Source organism: Castanea sativa, chromosome 5 (genome assembly GCF_040712315.1).
Source record: "Castanea sativa cultivar Marrone di Chiusa Pesio chromosome 5, ASM4071231v1".
Taxonomy (NCBI): Eukaryota; Viridiplantae; Streptophyta; class Magnoliopsida; order Fagales; family Fagaceae; genus Castanea; species Castanea sativa.
Window position 1 is genome coordinate 59539633 of NC_134017.1, and position 16962 is coordinate 59556594.

At 37.4% G+C, this 16962-nt stretch overlaps 1 long non-coding RNA gene across 2 annotated transcripts; it reads right to left on the bottom strand.

Annotated features, from left to right (window-relative positions):
- Positions 1 to 262: 262 nt before the first annotated feature.
- On the bottom strand, positions 263 to 2026 carry LOC142637280 (uncharacterized). 2 transcript variants are annotated; one of them, XR_012844591.1, is made up of 3 exons: positions 1860 to 2026; positions 1212 to 1259; positions 263 to 685 (listed from the first exon to the last, which is right to left on the bottom strand). It is a non-coding gene; the product is annotated as an uncharacterized LOC142637280 (long non-coding RNA). The 2 variants fall into 2 exon arrangements; XR_012844590.1 differs by having other exon boundaries at positions 1212 to 1266.
- Between the last annotated feature and the right edge of the window lie 14936 nt (positions 2027 to 16962).

Genomic DNA, 16962 nt, shown 5'->3' on the forward strand with positions numbered 1-16962 from the left:
AATCTTATCAAGAATAAAAAATCTTAATATCGAATCTAGGCCTACCACGCCTAAGGCTAACAAACATCAAGTGACCAACCTCCAATAGAATTAATTAAGGTCTCGTTGAACATAGCAAGATCGAGTCACCAACCATTTACAACAGAAATCTCTAAATTTAACATAGCACTCTAATCATCACCCAAAAAGTAAGCTCCATACCAAAGGTATAGGTTATAAATCTAAAAAACTGTTAGAAGGTGGGATGAGCTAGCGCCCATTAAGTAGCATAATTAATGGGGGTGGGGAAAATGCAAGTTTCATTTTCAATAATAATAATATGATAAGAATGATTAAATAATGAAACACAAATTTTCTCAAAGTAAATACCTCGAAACTATATACTATAATCTGTGAGCGCTAACAATATAATTTCCAAAACCATAAAATCTAACATACGATAGTTTATCACAAATATATCACACTACTACATAGACTGGTCAGGGGATCCACCCATTCACAACTGACATGATATTGTCCTCTCTGGTATGCAGACTCTTGGTCCCATGGACAGTAGCCTCACCCATACCCTCAAGGTTTTTCTCTCTCCCCATGGACAGCAGCCTCACCCACACACAATCAAGGAACCTCTTCCCCCCATGGGCAGTAGGGAAGAACATGTCATCCAAAGTGAAAGGGCACTGACCTACATTTGATTTCCGTTGTCACAAAGAATACGAAAACTAAATCGGGTGATCATCGGGAAATCACATATAGCATGGTGTTAAAACCACATAAACTCACAGGTTACATATACTTTGAAACACATAGTTTATATCTAGGTAATTTCAGAAAAACCTTAAATAATCTAACTTCCACAAGGTTTGTAAGATTTTCAACTTCATTCTTGTCAAAGATTTTATATCAATTTCCTAGTAACAAGACAAGATAAGCATCTTTAGATTTTCTAATAAACCATATAGTTCGTAATTTCATTATCAAAGATTATATAAAAGATGCTCATATTTTCCATTTCAACAATTCACGCATGTCCCCAAATGCAATACCAAATATGATGCATTTTTATATATAATAATATGTAATAGGCTCACAACACAACAATTTTAAGAAAACACATATTCATATATAATTTTCCAAAATGTGTTTGACCTAAAACATCATTTAAGAAATATTGTTATTTTCCAAAAATATCCCATTAAGAAGCTACTTACCTCGCAACCAGCCAAAAGCCTAATCCTCCAAGCTCCAAAAGAGATTAGCTAAAACCTCAACAATATCAACTAAACTTAACACAATAAGCATAGAGCTTGAAATTGTATCTAGCCACAATTTAGGAATTGCCAAATAAACACTTAATTAGGCAAGCCTAGTATTTAACCTTATCAATGATAATATATTCCACTTCCAAAGTTTCTCAACAAATTGATTCACAAGGTATAAACTCCAATTTATAAAGTTAACCCATTTAATACCATCTCTAACATCATGACTAGCTTCCATAAAATTTACACTACATCATTAAGAGACCCATGAAAGCAAAATCAAAATATCCTCAAGACAAGAAATTTAGAACTTCAACTAACTCCAAATAAATCCAATGGCAATGGAAAAATTAGATTTACCAACCATCACATGTTATAACTCAAAACCCCTAAATTTTCCACCATACATAAACCTTAAGTAGCCATTTTTAGCACAAATTATATACCCACTCATCAAATAATTCTACACCCATACATAAAAACATATAAATATCACTTCCAATGCTCATAAATCACATGGGTATCATTATTAAAGCTTAGATAAAAATAACTTCAAGCAAAAGTGTAAAACCCACCAAAAAGACTAGAAACTTTTACCTCAAATCAAAGATGTGAAGGTGTTTAGAGGTTTCTAAGGATTTTCCGGTGACATTGCTGGAAAAATGATGGTGGAGATGGTGGCATGAAGGTACCGGTGGGAGAGTGTGAGGGAGTGAAGGGAAGAGTGTTTGAGAGAAAAGAAGAAAAAAGAAAAGAAAAGAGAGGAAGGAATGAATGAGCTGGCCAAGAGAGAATGAGGTAGATTGAAAATGAGTGGTAGGGAAGTGATGTGGTAGGTGGGGCACATGTGGTCCAAATCAAATCTGCCTTACTCTTTTTTTTTTTCTTCTTCTTTTTAAAAAGCTGGGACGTTACATTGTCAACCCTCATTAATGGCCTTTCATTCATATTTCCTCCACCACTACTATATAAACCCCCCTCTTTTTCATTCCAAAAAACACGAAAACCCCCTCTCTCTCTTCTCCTCTCTTGAGTTTTAGGAAGTTGAGTAGTTTTGTCATATCTTGGTCTTCTTGAGACTCAAGTTTTTAAGTGAGACTCACTCTTCCTCTCCTAACTCTTCTTTTCCTCCACCCTTAGAACTTCCCTCAAGAGTCTCCTCATCCACCATATGGATCTTGCACGAAAGTATACTCCCTTCCCCTAATTGTTTTTTTTTTTGTTGTTGCCATGATGAGAGTTTAAGATTAAAGCATGATAATAATCATTTAAATTCCTTTGAATATGTCTGAATGTTCTTAATTTTCCTTATATGTTCTTCACATGTTCTTGGTTGTTCATCACATGTTTATGCATAAACACTAGTTTTGATCTTAAATACACATCAAAAATATGAAAAACATGTTTGTTTTATAATTCTTTCAAATTCTTGAAGCTAGGATATCACCATACACACACATTCACTAGAATTTGTTTTTCAATTAAAATGCAATGCTTAATAATTTGAATTAGGGTTCATCACATGCACACACATTAAATTCGACATGCAAATTGATTGACATATTGGATGATATGATATGAATGTTGGCCACTATAGTCTAGAAAACCGATTTCACCGGGAAAGGTGGGTGCCTAACACCTTCCCACCTTGTAACATCGCCTCCGAGCTTAGATTAAGGGTTAGTAGATCCAATACTTATCCATGTAATTTTTCAATTTCTAGATTGTAACTAGGAAATAAAGCCATGTATTTTATCTTAGATTGTATCTAGGACCAAAGCCATGTAATTTTCCTATGATCAATGTACATTCAATTGAAAATTGATAAAATGAGAAATTTTTCAATATTGGTTTTCTTATTTATCCCAATAATTAAATAAGTGGTGACTCCATTGTAAAACCCTTAATTTAAAGGGAAAAATATAACTAGTCAAACCTCCATTTTGAGAGGCAATAACACGACTCCACCCATTCACATGAGTTTAGCTCAACGCTCCCTATAAAACGGGCCGGGGGCGCAGTCTCTCACATACATTGCCCTGATACTTTACGATTCCATTCCAAAATCTTCTTTAAGGTGTCTAAGGAGTGACTGTCTTTCTTGAAAAACAAAAGGGAATCATTTGCAAACAAGAGGTGTGTAAAGGAAATGCCACTTCTTCCAACCTTAACTCCTTTCAAATTGTTAGAAACCTCTGCTTGTGTTAAAGAGATGGAGAGGATATTTGCACATAAAAGAAATAAATATAGGGATAGAAGGTCCCCTTGTCTCAAACCCTGAGCTGGGGTGAAGGACTTGGTCAAGTTTTCATTTACTAACAAGGTGTAATGCATTGAGGTGAGTGAAGGAAATTCCATCTGACTTTATCATAAGCTTTGCTCATATCTATTTTCAAAGCCCTAAAGCTATATTTCTTCCATATTTTTTTCCTAAGGACATCAAGGATTTCATGAGCTAGGAGTATATTGTCAGAAATGTTTCTTCCCTGTATGAAAGCATTTTGATAAGGTGTAATGAGCGTGTCCATAAGAGGTTTTAGTCTATTAACAAGAATTTTAGAAATAACCTTATAAATGACTTTGCATAGACTAATTGACCCAAAGTGGTTGACCTCCTCAGGATATGTAACCTTAGGGATAAGAGTGATGAAGGTGTGGTTAAAAAGTTTGAAGAGTGATCCTGAGTGGAAGAATGCTTGAACAATGCTTATAACATCTATCTTGATAATGGGCCAGAATTCATGAAAGAAGAAGGCAGGAATACCATTAGGGCCAGGAGCTTTGTGTGGCCCTAATTGAAAGACTGTATCTTCAACCTCCATACTTGAGATTGGTCTATTGAGACAATTGCAATCTTGAGCAGATAAGGTAGGAATAGGTAGGTCTTGAAGCTTCTTAACTAAATCCTCAACACTGATATTGTTTCTGTTCACATAGTTTTTCATAAAGTGGCAACTAAGAATGGTCTCAATCTCATTAGGCTTGTCAGTGAAAGTGCCCTGAGCATCCTTGATATGGAGGATTATGCTTCTAGCTCTTCTTTGTTTAACCACAGTTTGAAAAAATTTAGTGTTCCTATCCCCCTAAAGAAACCACTTTGTCCTTGCCTTTTGAGCCCACATCAATTCCTCTCTATGCAATAAATCCTCAATCTCCATCTTAAGTGATTTTACATTTTTTGTATCCTCAACAGAATTGATGAAATTTTGGAGTATCTGCAATTGAGCCAGTTATCTTTTTATTTCATTTTCCACTCTACCAAATACCACCCTATTCCACTCCAAAGCTTTCTTTCTCACATTTGATAATTTGTTTCTCAATTAGGCAACTCTAAACCTCTGAGACTAAAAATCCCATGACCGCTGAATCATATCATGGCAAGTAGGATGAGTGGTCCACTTGTGTTCAAACCTAAAGGGTCTTTTCCTAAATGGACCTTGGACTTCCAGATCCAAAACAATTGGTCCATGGTTAAAATGGATGATAGGCATATTTCTAAGAGAATATAAGGGGTACATATTAAACCGTGTAAAAGGTCCTATCCAATCTTTCCATCACAAGATCATCCTTTTCTCTATTATTCATCCATGTGAATCTTTGACCAGTGGCTGCTAGATCACATAGTTGGAGATCATTTTCACTTGTTGGAGCAAATCAGCACCAACAATGTTCCCTTGATTAGAAGACAATTTGTCATGATTGCTCAAAACTTGGTTGATGTCCCCAATACAGAGCCAATTTGGTTGAGATTGACCTTTTAGGGTTTTAAGTTGTTTCCATACAAGGTCTCTCTTGGCATGTTTAGGATGGCCATACATAAAAGTGATTGAAAGAGGACTCCCTTTATTATCAAGTAAATCAATTTGAATAAGATGTTCTGTGGCAAGCACTACTTTAAGACTTTGTCTAGGCATCCATGCTAGTAACAGACCCCCTACCAAAACCCACCCTTGGAACCTCCCACCCATCAACAAAACCATATTTGACCCAAATTTGTTTCTCTTTATCTTTAACTAGTCTAGTCTCCATGAGGAACATAATGTTTGGTTTAAATTCTTGGGCTTTTTTTCTGACATTTTAGAACTGCAGAGGATTTGCCCAAACCTCTACAGTTCCAACTCAGAATCCTCATAACTGTTGGGGAAGCTGCATAAGGTCAGGTTATAGTATAAGGATGTAGCCAAAGGAGTGTCATTGTTACCTTCCTTATGTAGAAATCCATAGAGCAGCTTCTACCTTATATTTCTTCCTAACCTCCCTAATTCTGATCCAAACCTCTTCTGAGAAGCTCCACAAGTCCCTTCCAACCATTCATTGCAATGCAGGCTCGAAAGAAGTCCAGGTTCTGAAGTAGTCGAGGCAGGGACATGAGGTCCTAGGCCTAGCCCACAGGGCTTAGATCTAGAGATGATATTAAGCCCAATGTCTAAGCTAATAGCTTAAGTAGGGACTGCTCCTACCAGTGGGTCTGACATGTGTTGAATTGAATGTAGATGTTGGCCCACATCATGAGTCCTCCTTAGTCTTGGCCCAGTACTAGAACTACCAAATTCAAACCATAGTCTTTCTCTGTCCACCCTGTTGACCAAATAGTGTACAAAGGAGTTAGTAGATTCAGGAATCTGTCCCACACCTTATGCATCCCTACGTAACCACTCAGGATGATCTTTATTCAGTTTGTCCAAATTAAACATTTTGACAGTTTCAGATTCAATCTCTGCATCCGAGCTTATCTCTGTTTGTGTTCTCAATTCACCTGTTGTAATGTATGGACCCGTACCATCCACCCATGTCCATTGAAGTGAAGAATTGGGGGCAATCTCTAAGTTTTGGTTTGTAGTTTGGGAACCATGCAAAGCATCCTCAAGGACTAGGGTAGGTTCATTGTTTTGGTTTGGGTGTGTGGGGGAGGAGGTAGGGGAATTTATGGGAGTAGAAGGCACATAGTTATTTCCTAGATTAAGAGAAAAGATGGTAGAAGACAGGGTTGCATGGTCTGTCTGGTGGTGCAGTAGATTGGTAGGGTTCATATTTTTTGGATTGATATGAGGTATAAGAATTGTAGAGGTTTTTGAGTCCTAGAAATTCAAGTTAATCTCTTCGTGTGATTGGGAACTAGCATGTTGTGGTGGGTGTCTATGGTTTATATTTGGGTGGTGGAAATGACCATGGGTATTGGGTTGCATGTTGCCATATCGAGCTTGCGTCATCCAGTGTTTCCTTCTATTGTAAAAGGCCCTGAGCTCATTGTGAAAGTGTGGCTCCATGAAATCAAAACCATACTGAACACAATGAATCCTTTGAATACGATGCCTTTGACAAATCAAGTTCCTTTCAACTTCATCCATTCTCTCATTGCACTACCCCCTTGTGTGACCGATCAAACCACACCTGGTGCAGAATTTGTGTACCCTTTCATATTGGCACTGAATCCACATTCTCGAGCCATCATCTAAGCATAGCATAAAACCAGATATGATTGGCATCCACAGATCTAGAAGAACACGAACACGCATGAACCTTATATTCCTAGGGATATGATCTTCCCAGTCTACTCTCTCAACAAATCCTATAAGATGGCTTATTTGTTCAGCCAATTTTGGATATTGGTACTCAAGGGGTAAACCATGGAGCTAAACCCATATAGAAATGTAGTTTAGTTGAAGTCTGTTTAGAACCAAATTGGGTCTCCATTTCTCCAAAACGAAGAAGAGCTCCATCGATAGCCCACAAACCTTCAACATACATATGCTCTAGATCTTCTGCATGCTTGAAGTGAATCAAATAAAAGAACAAGTCTCTACCCACAACATTAGTCACACCTCATATTCACCATTCATTGTTGATAAGTTGCTGCAGATACGATATTGAAAACTTCCTATAGTCATGTAAGAAGCCAATTGCACAATGACTCCAAAAATTGCGTTGCATGTCAATATTTTCAAGATCTGCCTCCAGAACAAGCCCATGTCTCACGAAAGGGGTCTCGCCATCCTCATTGGCTTGAGAATTGGAGTCAAATTCTTCTACAAAAGGGCCAATACTCACATTTGATCCATTGCTTTCAGACCAGACAAAGTTGTGTGCTGCAAAATGGTCCCCCATGGTCACGTGACGAGGGAATAACAGCTCTAGAATAAACAACCAAGAGAATAACACTTAGCACAAGCACAAGCAACAAGGACCACACAAAAAACAAAAGAGAAGAAAAGAAGGGGGTAGAGGAAAAAAGAAAAAGAAAAGGCAAAGGGAGACTAATGTTTTGTTTAGGAAGGAGGGAAGCCAAAAGGTATACGCAAGATTCAAAGCAGGTGTAAAACATGTGGTTGATACAGTGTAGAGGGGACCTTGATAGGTGAGAAATAAATGTGAAAGGGAGTGATGGGAGATGATTGGCGGGGAAAGGGGCATAGTGTGAAGGATTTTGGGTAAGGGTGCTGGCTAAACCTGGGTAAACACAAACACTCCTAGGTAGAAACAAAACTCTTTAACGTAGAAAGAGAAGCTCTCGTAGAGAGAGAAGCTCATAATCCAATAACTAGCTCTCGTGGAGAAAGAAAACAATTTAAATCACGAAACTTAGGTAACCAATCACAATTCAAAAAATCTCAATAATTGATAGCAACTCACTTACGACTCCTACACATACATGCTCACAATCACACTAGTACAAGTAGTTCCTGCAAATCAAGGTAAACACTCACTCACACACACACACATATATATATGTATGTATATATAGGCCAAGAAAACCAATAAAAAGAGACTTAGTTGTTCACATGGTTGATTGGGGATTCAATCTAACTTGGTCAAATTTCATATCTTTTGATAAAAAGGTCTTCAATTAGTTTGGCAAATGTTCACTATTACTATTAACCTTGGTCAGTGCATGTGGCCAATCAACGTTATGGTTTTTTTTTAGTCTAAAAAAGAATCTTGAGGAAAAAGTGGGGTAGCTGTATTATCAATATTTAATCAAAGAGAAAGTATTACTTTCATGATCTGTTTGATATATGTAGTTTTCAGTTGTTTATTTGCAAAATATGATATAAAAGATATAAGTTTTGGAAATTTATGCTCAATATGTATCAAAAAGATCAAAGTTGACTTATTTTTAAAAAATGTTAGTTTTGTTATTAATTAAAAAAAAAAAACTACAATAAAAGCAAAAAAAAAAAAAAAAAATTTCTACCAAATAGACACTATGTTGGATGAAAGAAAGATATATGTATAAATATAAATTATTCTATTTTCCCAAGAAAAAATAACTAGTTGTTTTTCGTATAACCTTAACAACTAATGTAGCCTTTGAATTTTCTTTTATGCATATTACACATCTCACAAGTTGTTTTATTCCACATTTTGTCTTTTATGTGTATACTTAGTACAAAAAAAAAAAAAATGTACACATAGAATGAAATAAGATATATATATATATATATATAAAATTAATTTCTTTCATTTGTTACAAGTTTGTGTTTAACATTTTTATGTTTAAAAATATGTATATAAAAACGGATAGTTCATCACTTGTACAACCAAGAATAATCTATTCAAGAAATCTGATACGTAACAAATTGCTGTTACTTAACTAAAACCGATCCAAAAATAATTAAAAAATAAACCAGACTTAATTTAACTTGGACTAACAAAGAAATGTCCCAAGAGCTCTCCCTCCTCTTAAAAATCCTAAATTAATACTTTAGCACTAGAACCAGCCTTCCCTCTCCTCTCTTAGTATAAACTTTGTACAAGGACTTCCAAGTACTTTTGGGGGTCACTATATATATATGATGGTTTTTTATTTTTATACGAAGATTACACCTTTATTCAATTAATAGTAGCAAATACAGAGTCCTGGATGAAGACTTATTCAACACAAGAAGGAGACTCCTCCATCCATACAAAAGAGTCATCAATGCTGAGAGCATATTTTGCTAAAATGTGGGCTGGTTTATTCCCCTCCCTCCTTACATGTGAAACAGTAACCGAGTGAAAATCAGAGCTGAGAAGTTGCATTCCCAGACATAGCGCATCAAGTGATGAAGGTGGAATAGACAAACCTCAGAGAGCACGAACAATCACTAAAGAATCCCCCTCCAGTACAATGTCCTGAAGACCGATGTCCCTAGCTAGCAGAAAGCCAGCTTCAAAAGCTTTTGGCTCCACTTCTAGCGGGCCCAGTGGCACATGAATTCGTTTGCATAGTGCAGCTGCAACTCGGCCTACGTCGTCCCGTATCACAACACCTATTCCAACCGAGCCACTACTTTTTGATAGAGCACCATCCACGTTGATCTTGAACAAGGGAGGAGGTCCACGTGACATTATTCCTTGGTAATACTCCATGTTTGGCCTCAGGGATAATCATTGAAGATTTCGTCGCAGCATAATATTCAGATAAATAATGTGTAGCCCATTGGACCAAAGCTTCCGGTGACTTCCTTATACCCCCACAACGGACTTCATTTCGGCTACTCCACATTGACCACGCTATCGTAACTACCAGCGCGGCCTTCTCATCGTCAAAAGACTCAATCATCAACAGAAACCAAAGTAGATCAAAGGAGTGAAACTGACCCGACCTGAGAGAACTAGGAAGCTTCGAACATCCCCAGACCAGCTGAGCTCTTGGGCAGGACCAAAATAGATGACCATAGGACTCAGTGGCATTGCCACACTCATCACAAATACTATTCGTAAGCACTTTGCGTAGAAACAAATTTTCCTTGGTAGGAAGGATATTCCGACATGCCCTTTAAGCAAAGTGACGAACCTTGTGAGGAATAGGGAGTCTCCAAAGCTTTTTCCAGAACACCCGATATGGGCTGTCAGATGAGGCTGATGCATTGTGGTCATTTCGCTGCATTTTCATGGCCACCTTATAGGCACTACGGACAGTAAAACAACCATTGTTCGTCTCCGCCCAAATAAGACGATCACTAGGCAATCGAATAGTTAGTGGAATACTCAAAATAGTTTCTACGTCAACAGGTAGAAAAATATGGCGAATAACTTCTTCTTTCCAACACTTCCTTTCAGCATGAATAAGTTCACTCACTCTAGTGTCCTGGTGCAAAAAAAGTCTAGGAGAAACAACTTCATAGCTGGACACCTGAGGAAGCCACTTATCCCCCAGTTCGAATGTCCACTCCATTTCCAACTCTCCATTGTACCCCTTGCCTCATTATGGATTGAGCCGAATAAATGCTTCTCCAAGTGTATGAGGGGTTATTCCCAAGGGCAGCATGTAGGAAGTCACAATTAGGAAAATACTTGGACTTAAAAGGACCCGATATAGTAGGGAATTATGGCAAGTTTGAAGCCGCCACCCCTGTTTAGCTAGCAAGGCCAAATTAAAATATTTTAGTTGCTTGAACCCCATCCCACCACACTCCTTTGGATCACACAACTTTTCCCAACTCAACCTCGCCAGCTTCTTTTCCTCTCCTCGTTGTCTCCACCAAAATTTTCTTATCATACTAGTAAGATCATCACAAAGGGAATTCGGAATTTTGAAGCAGCTCATGGTATAAGTGGGAATGGCTTGGGCCACTACTTTTATCAATACCTCCTTACCTGCTTTTGAGAGAAGTTTTCATTTCCATCCAGCCAATTGCTTAGAGAGCTTATCTTTAATATCACTAAAACTAGCTTTTTTATTCCTCCCCACAAGTGAAGGCAACCCCAAGTATTTTTCATATTGTTTAATCACCTGTGCTCCAAACTTGACTTTTATTTCCTCCTAAACCTCTCTTGAAATATTGGTACTAAAGAACAAGGAAGTTTTTGCCTAGTTTAGTCGCTGGCTAGATGCTTTTTTATACACTTGGAAAATACGTTGCAAGGAATCACAATCTGAGATGGTAGCTTTGCAAAAGATGAGACTGTCATCAACAAAGAATAAATGTGAGAGTTTAGGTCCCCCACGACAAACAGCAATACCCTCCAAGACCCCTTCCTCCACTGATTTTTTGATTAAAGAAGATAGACCTTCTGCCACAATGAGGAACAAATAAGGTGATATGGGGTCTTCTTGGTGAATCCCCCTCGAGGGTTGAACAGCTCCACAAATCTTCCCATTAATTCTGAAAGAATAAGAGACCATTGTCACACATCTCATGATTAGACTCCTCCATCTCAAATCAAAATCCAGCTTCTCCATAATTTTATCAAGGCATGCCCACTCAACACGGTCATAGGCCTTACTCATATCTAACTTTAAGGCCATTTCCCCCTTCTTCCCCGCCTTTTTCTGACTGATATGGTGCATTGCCTTAAAAGTCACCTGGACATTGTCAGTGATCAACCTTCCATGCACAAATGCACTTTGGGTATCACTAATAACAAAAGGTAGAACTTCTTTTATCCTATTAGCAATCACCTTAGAAGCAAGTTTAAAGATCACATTACATAAACTAATAAGGTGATAATCAAGAATATTTTTGGGGTCTTTATTTTTTGGAATCAAAACAACATGTATATCATTAAACATGGGTGGAGCATAGCCAAAATTTAAAAAATATAGCACCGTTTTAGTGACCAAATTTCCAATGGACCGCCAAAAATGTTGGGAAAAAAGAGGAGGCATACCGTCCGGGCCCGCGCCTTCAGTGGGTACATTTGCTTAAGCACCTAATAAACTTCACTGCCTTGAAATGTCTTGTTCAACATCTGATTCATTGATTCAGATACTCTTGGTTGAATGGCTAACAATAACTCAGAAAAGTTAGATGGTTGAGTGGAACAAAAAAGCTCCCTGTAGTGGTTGATCACAATTTCCTCAATTTTGTGTTCTTCCTCTTGCCAAACACCATTCAGATCCATCAGACCTGTAATAATGTTTCTTTTTTTTTTGGGTAACGGGATGAAGCTCTTGCATGGAAAAACCTTGTATTCTAATCTCCTGCCTGAAACCAATTCACTCGGGAACACTGGTACCACATGGTAGCCTCTCTGTCCAACCAGCAATTTAAATCCACTCGTGTCTCCCTCATCGCACTAATGATTGCTGGAGAAGCTGGTTGGAGCTCAAGCCATTTCAGCCTATCTTGCAACTCAATAATCTTTAAACCAACACGCCCAAACTCCCTTTTATTCCATATCTCCAAGCGGTTTCGACAAAACTCCAAACACCTTGGTATCGGGAATCTATCATCAGACACGCTCCCTTCGTCCCAAGCACTCCTAACGATTTCTTCGCACTACGGGTCGTTCAACCACATGGATTCGAATCTGAAGATCTTCTGCCTACTCCGCTTCTGATGCTTCAAGAAAAAATGCAGCAGAATTGGAGAATGGTCCAACGCCGAGCTTGTAAGATTCTATACTTTAGCTTCTGAAAACCGTACTACCCATGCAAACAAGGCCAATGCTTTGTCCAACCTCTCTCTGATCTGACCCCTATCAGCTTTCTGGTAAAGCCATGTGAAACATGGTCTGATAAAGCCTAAATCTCGTAACCCGCACCAGTTCAACGTGTTTGTGAAGTTTTTCATCTGCTGCCTTGGCCTTGAACTCACTCCCTCTTTCTCGGACTCCCTGGTAATCTCATTGAAATCGCCAATGACCAACCACGGTAATGATGACCTGTCCCGAATAGCCTTAAGCAAAGCCTACGACTCATCCCGTTTCGCTGTTTTTGGCGCCCCATAAAACCCAGTGAAATGCCACCACTCCGTCGAAACTCCACCCATAACCAAAGTGTCAATGTGTGTTTGATCAGCTTCAAGCACTTCAACGTTAATACATTCCTTCCAAAAAAGCCACCACTCCTCCCTACACAGTGGACCACCCAGCTAAATTTAAAATTACACTTATCTCTAACTATCTCTACTTTCTTCTTATTTAGTCTAGTCTCTTTAAGGAAGACTAAAATGGACTCTTCTTGTTGTACCACCTTTTGCAAGGCTTTAACTGTCCGAGGGTTCCCAAGTCCTCGGCAGTTCCGGCTAAGGAGACTCATTATTCTGAAAAAGTTGGTAGCTCATCGGCTCTCTTTAAACGTTTTTCCTTTTCCTCCAATTCCCTCAAGTCCTCAGCCAACACGTCTCCCTTTCTCTTAGACCCATGTTTCAAATTCATGTCTTGACCTATCACCATTTAGGCTGAAGTAAGGCTTGGCCCATTAAGCTTACCTTTTTCTTTTCCAGGTGTTTTAATTGGGCTACCCTTCCTCATGTAGCTCTTTTCAACCCAGCCCATTTCAAAATTAATCTCTTGCTTATCCGTGAAAAATAAGTCTGCTCCCTTAAGCCTCAGATTCCCATCACAGCTCTCTTCCATAACAGTAGCAAATCGGCCCAGATTTTTCGTAATAGGTTCCTCATTACTCCTTTCCTCAATACTTCCAGCTGTACCCTTTAAATATAGGAGGGTGATGTTATTTGAATTTGAAATCCTGCAAAACCGATCCTCGTCATTAAAGCCTTCAATAACTTCCGAAAAATCAGCTACTAAGTGATTCTGGTGATCATGCTCCGCAATCCTTGGACCTTCCTTTTTCGTCATTGTACCATCAAAATTCCTCGCCAGAGGGGTCAATGAACGCCCTGAACCTTCTTCCGACCTCTGCTTGTTTACCGTAACTCTTTGAGGATGATCCACTACATCAAAACCCTTAACCTCCACGTATGAATGACGGGAAGGATTGAACTGTGGTGCCCTGAGCCAGGGTCCGAATTGCTGCTCCTCCATAGTAAGAGAACCCTTACTCTGTAGCCAAGTTGGACACTCCTTATCGTCATGAGTGAATCTACCACACCAATAGCATAGGTTTGGTAGACATTCATACTTAGGGTCCGTTTGGATAGAATTTATTGCTGAAAACTGAAAATTGAAAACTGAAAACACTGTAGCAAAATAATTTTTAAATGTGTAAATAGTATTGTAGGACCCATTTTTAATAAAAAATTGCTAAAAAAGTACATGAAAAGTACGCGCATAGTATACGCACAGTGCGCGCACTGCACGCTTGTCCCCTGCAGCAGCGAAAAAAAAAAAAAAAAAAAGCAAAACGTGAACGCAGCAACTTTAAGCTGCATCCAAACGCCCTCTTAAAAGCAATCCATCGTACAAAGTTTTTCCCAAACATGACTTTTCTACCATGGCATATCGGCTCCAAAATGTTCAACGAAACCCTAGCCCTCATGAACGTTCCACCCCATATCTTAGAAACATCTCTCGGATTAATGACTGGTCCAATAGTTTCACCTAAGCTAGTCGCTACCTCCTCAGTAAGATGAGAGAAAGGTAGGTGATGGATCTGCACCCAGAACGAAACCCTTTCAAAGTTTAGTTCTTGGATTGGGGTCGAACCATCATACCGGAGAAAAACCACTAGATGTCTGTCAAAGGACCAAGGCTCACCCATGAGGACTTTATCCACATCCTCCTCCAAATCAAAAGTGGACACCACGTAGTTATTCTTTGTATCACTGACATGAAAATCCCCACTTGCACGCCATAGAGGTAAAAAAGTCCGAGCCACAACATCGATGTTCAACAACCTACGAGAAAGGAACTTGGCTGCTCGGGCAGACCCCTGTATTTTCCTATTCTTTGACAGATTCACGTTCACTCCCTCTTTGTTGGAAAGAGATAACCTTTGCCAACTACGAGTGAGGTCCTCCATCCTTGCCCGCCAAAAGATAAACAAGAGAAAAACCAAGAGAAAAACCAACATCCTACTAGCAGTGAGATCGCTAGAGGGGACGACTCCTCCACTTTGAAAGGGAAACGGAATACTACAGTAGAGCAGGGATGAGAGCAACCCTACCCTACCGAGAACCTTAGTTATCTCAGTCTATTGTGACGAAGTATATCAACACAAACAGATATTAGTTACTATATATATGATGGTTGATAGATTTTCATCAATATCTAATTTTTATTCCATGCAGCCTTTTAATTTTCTTTTATGCATATTACACATCTCACTAGTTGTTTTAATCCAATGGATTACAATCTTAGCTAAAACTTGAAAAACTATCTTTATTAAAAAGTCTAACATTAAACGTGATTATGAAATTTCATATATTCATTATACTCCAAATTTAGAAAATGGTATTGCAATGAACATATAAAGGTAATTTTGCTCAAAATTATAAAATTAGTCGGGTCGGAGCAATCTGTTTAGGTTGTAAAAAACTATTGGATTTTACTGGATTTTATTGGTTTAATTGCATAAGTTGTCCAATTAAACGACCAAATCAGCTTAGGTACCAGTTTACCAAGTTAGTGGTCGAATTGCATAATTGGTCCAATTTGAATATATTATATATGAACACTGCATAATTGGTCCAATTGGTCCAACGGATTATAACTATTCCATTTGAGTTGATTGATACACTGCAACTATAAAGTCAAATTTGTAAAAAATACAATTTTTTATCATTTCATATAGAAATTATTTCTCTCAAAGTGTAAATACATTTTGGACAAAATTTAGGTATAATACCTTAGATACTATTTTTTAAAAATCCCTCTTAAAATTCAGTTATGTGTTTACTTTAAAGAAAAAAAGAGTATGCTTCTTTTTTCATGAGAAGAAAGCCACATGACTAAATTTTAAGTGGAGAATTTAAGGACAAACACTTAAATATTGTACCTAAATTTTACCCATAAATTAATTAGTAAATTTTATAATTACAGATTATACGCGTAAACAAAGGTAGAAATTCATGTTTTTGACATACCGGGTGAAGTTATTTAACCAAATCAACAAAGTTTGTAATGGCATAAATTCAAAATTATTCAGAACATTAACGAATTAGACTTGAGCAAAAAGGTTTGAGTCCATTAATAACTCATGTTCGGTAAAGTTTGATGACAAAATAAAATAACCAAATTTCAACATCTTAGTGTTCAAATTTGTTTGATTACTTTATAACCCTACCCTTGATCTTATTCAGCAAATTAACGAATTAAACTAGAATAAAGAAGTTGAGTTCAGTACGTAACTCAAGTTCTGTAAAGTTTGATAACAAAATAAATTGATCAATAGTGGACTGTGTCGGCATGTATTGGAGATTTTTTTGGTGTTCGGGCTGGTACATTAAAAAAAAAAAAAGTCAAAAATACCATTTTGATCCTTACATTTGGGTGTCATAATTAATTTGGTCCTTATATTTTGGTAGCAGTCAATTTGGTCCTTACTATTTAAAATTGCACTCAATTTAGTTCCTACCATTACTGCTCTTTTGTGCAAAAAAAAAAAAAAAAAAAAAAAGTTCCTACCGTTAACTCACTAACAAAAAATGCTTATCTAACAAACGGTTTGTACAGTTTTCATATCTATTATTAAGATATTACATTAGATGCTGATGTATCTAAATATGAGTGGTTGATATGGCCATGTCATAGCTTAAATGGAAAAAAATAATAATAATACCACATCACTTTTAATAATATATATATATATATATATATATATATATATATATATGTATGTATGTATGTATGTATGTATGTATGTATGTATATATATTTTTGTAACAATTTTTTTCCTTTTGGTATATCAAATATGAAAGGTTACGACCTTTCATTAGGCACCTTTTGATATATATTATAGCCCATCTTATATATGCCTATTTATACAACACAAACTAAACTAGAGATATAATATTCTATCTCTTATTAATTCCCACAAAAAATTAATAAATAAAATAATATTTATTTCTTTTGCGTAATTAATAAAATT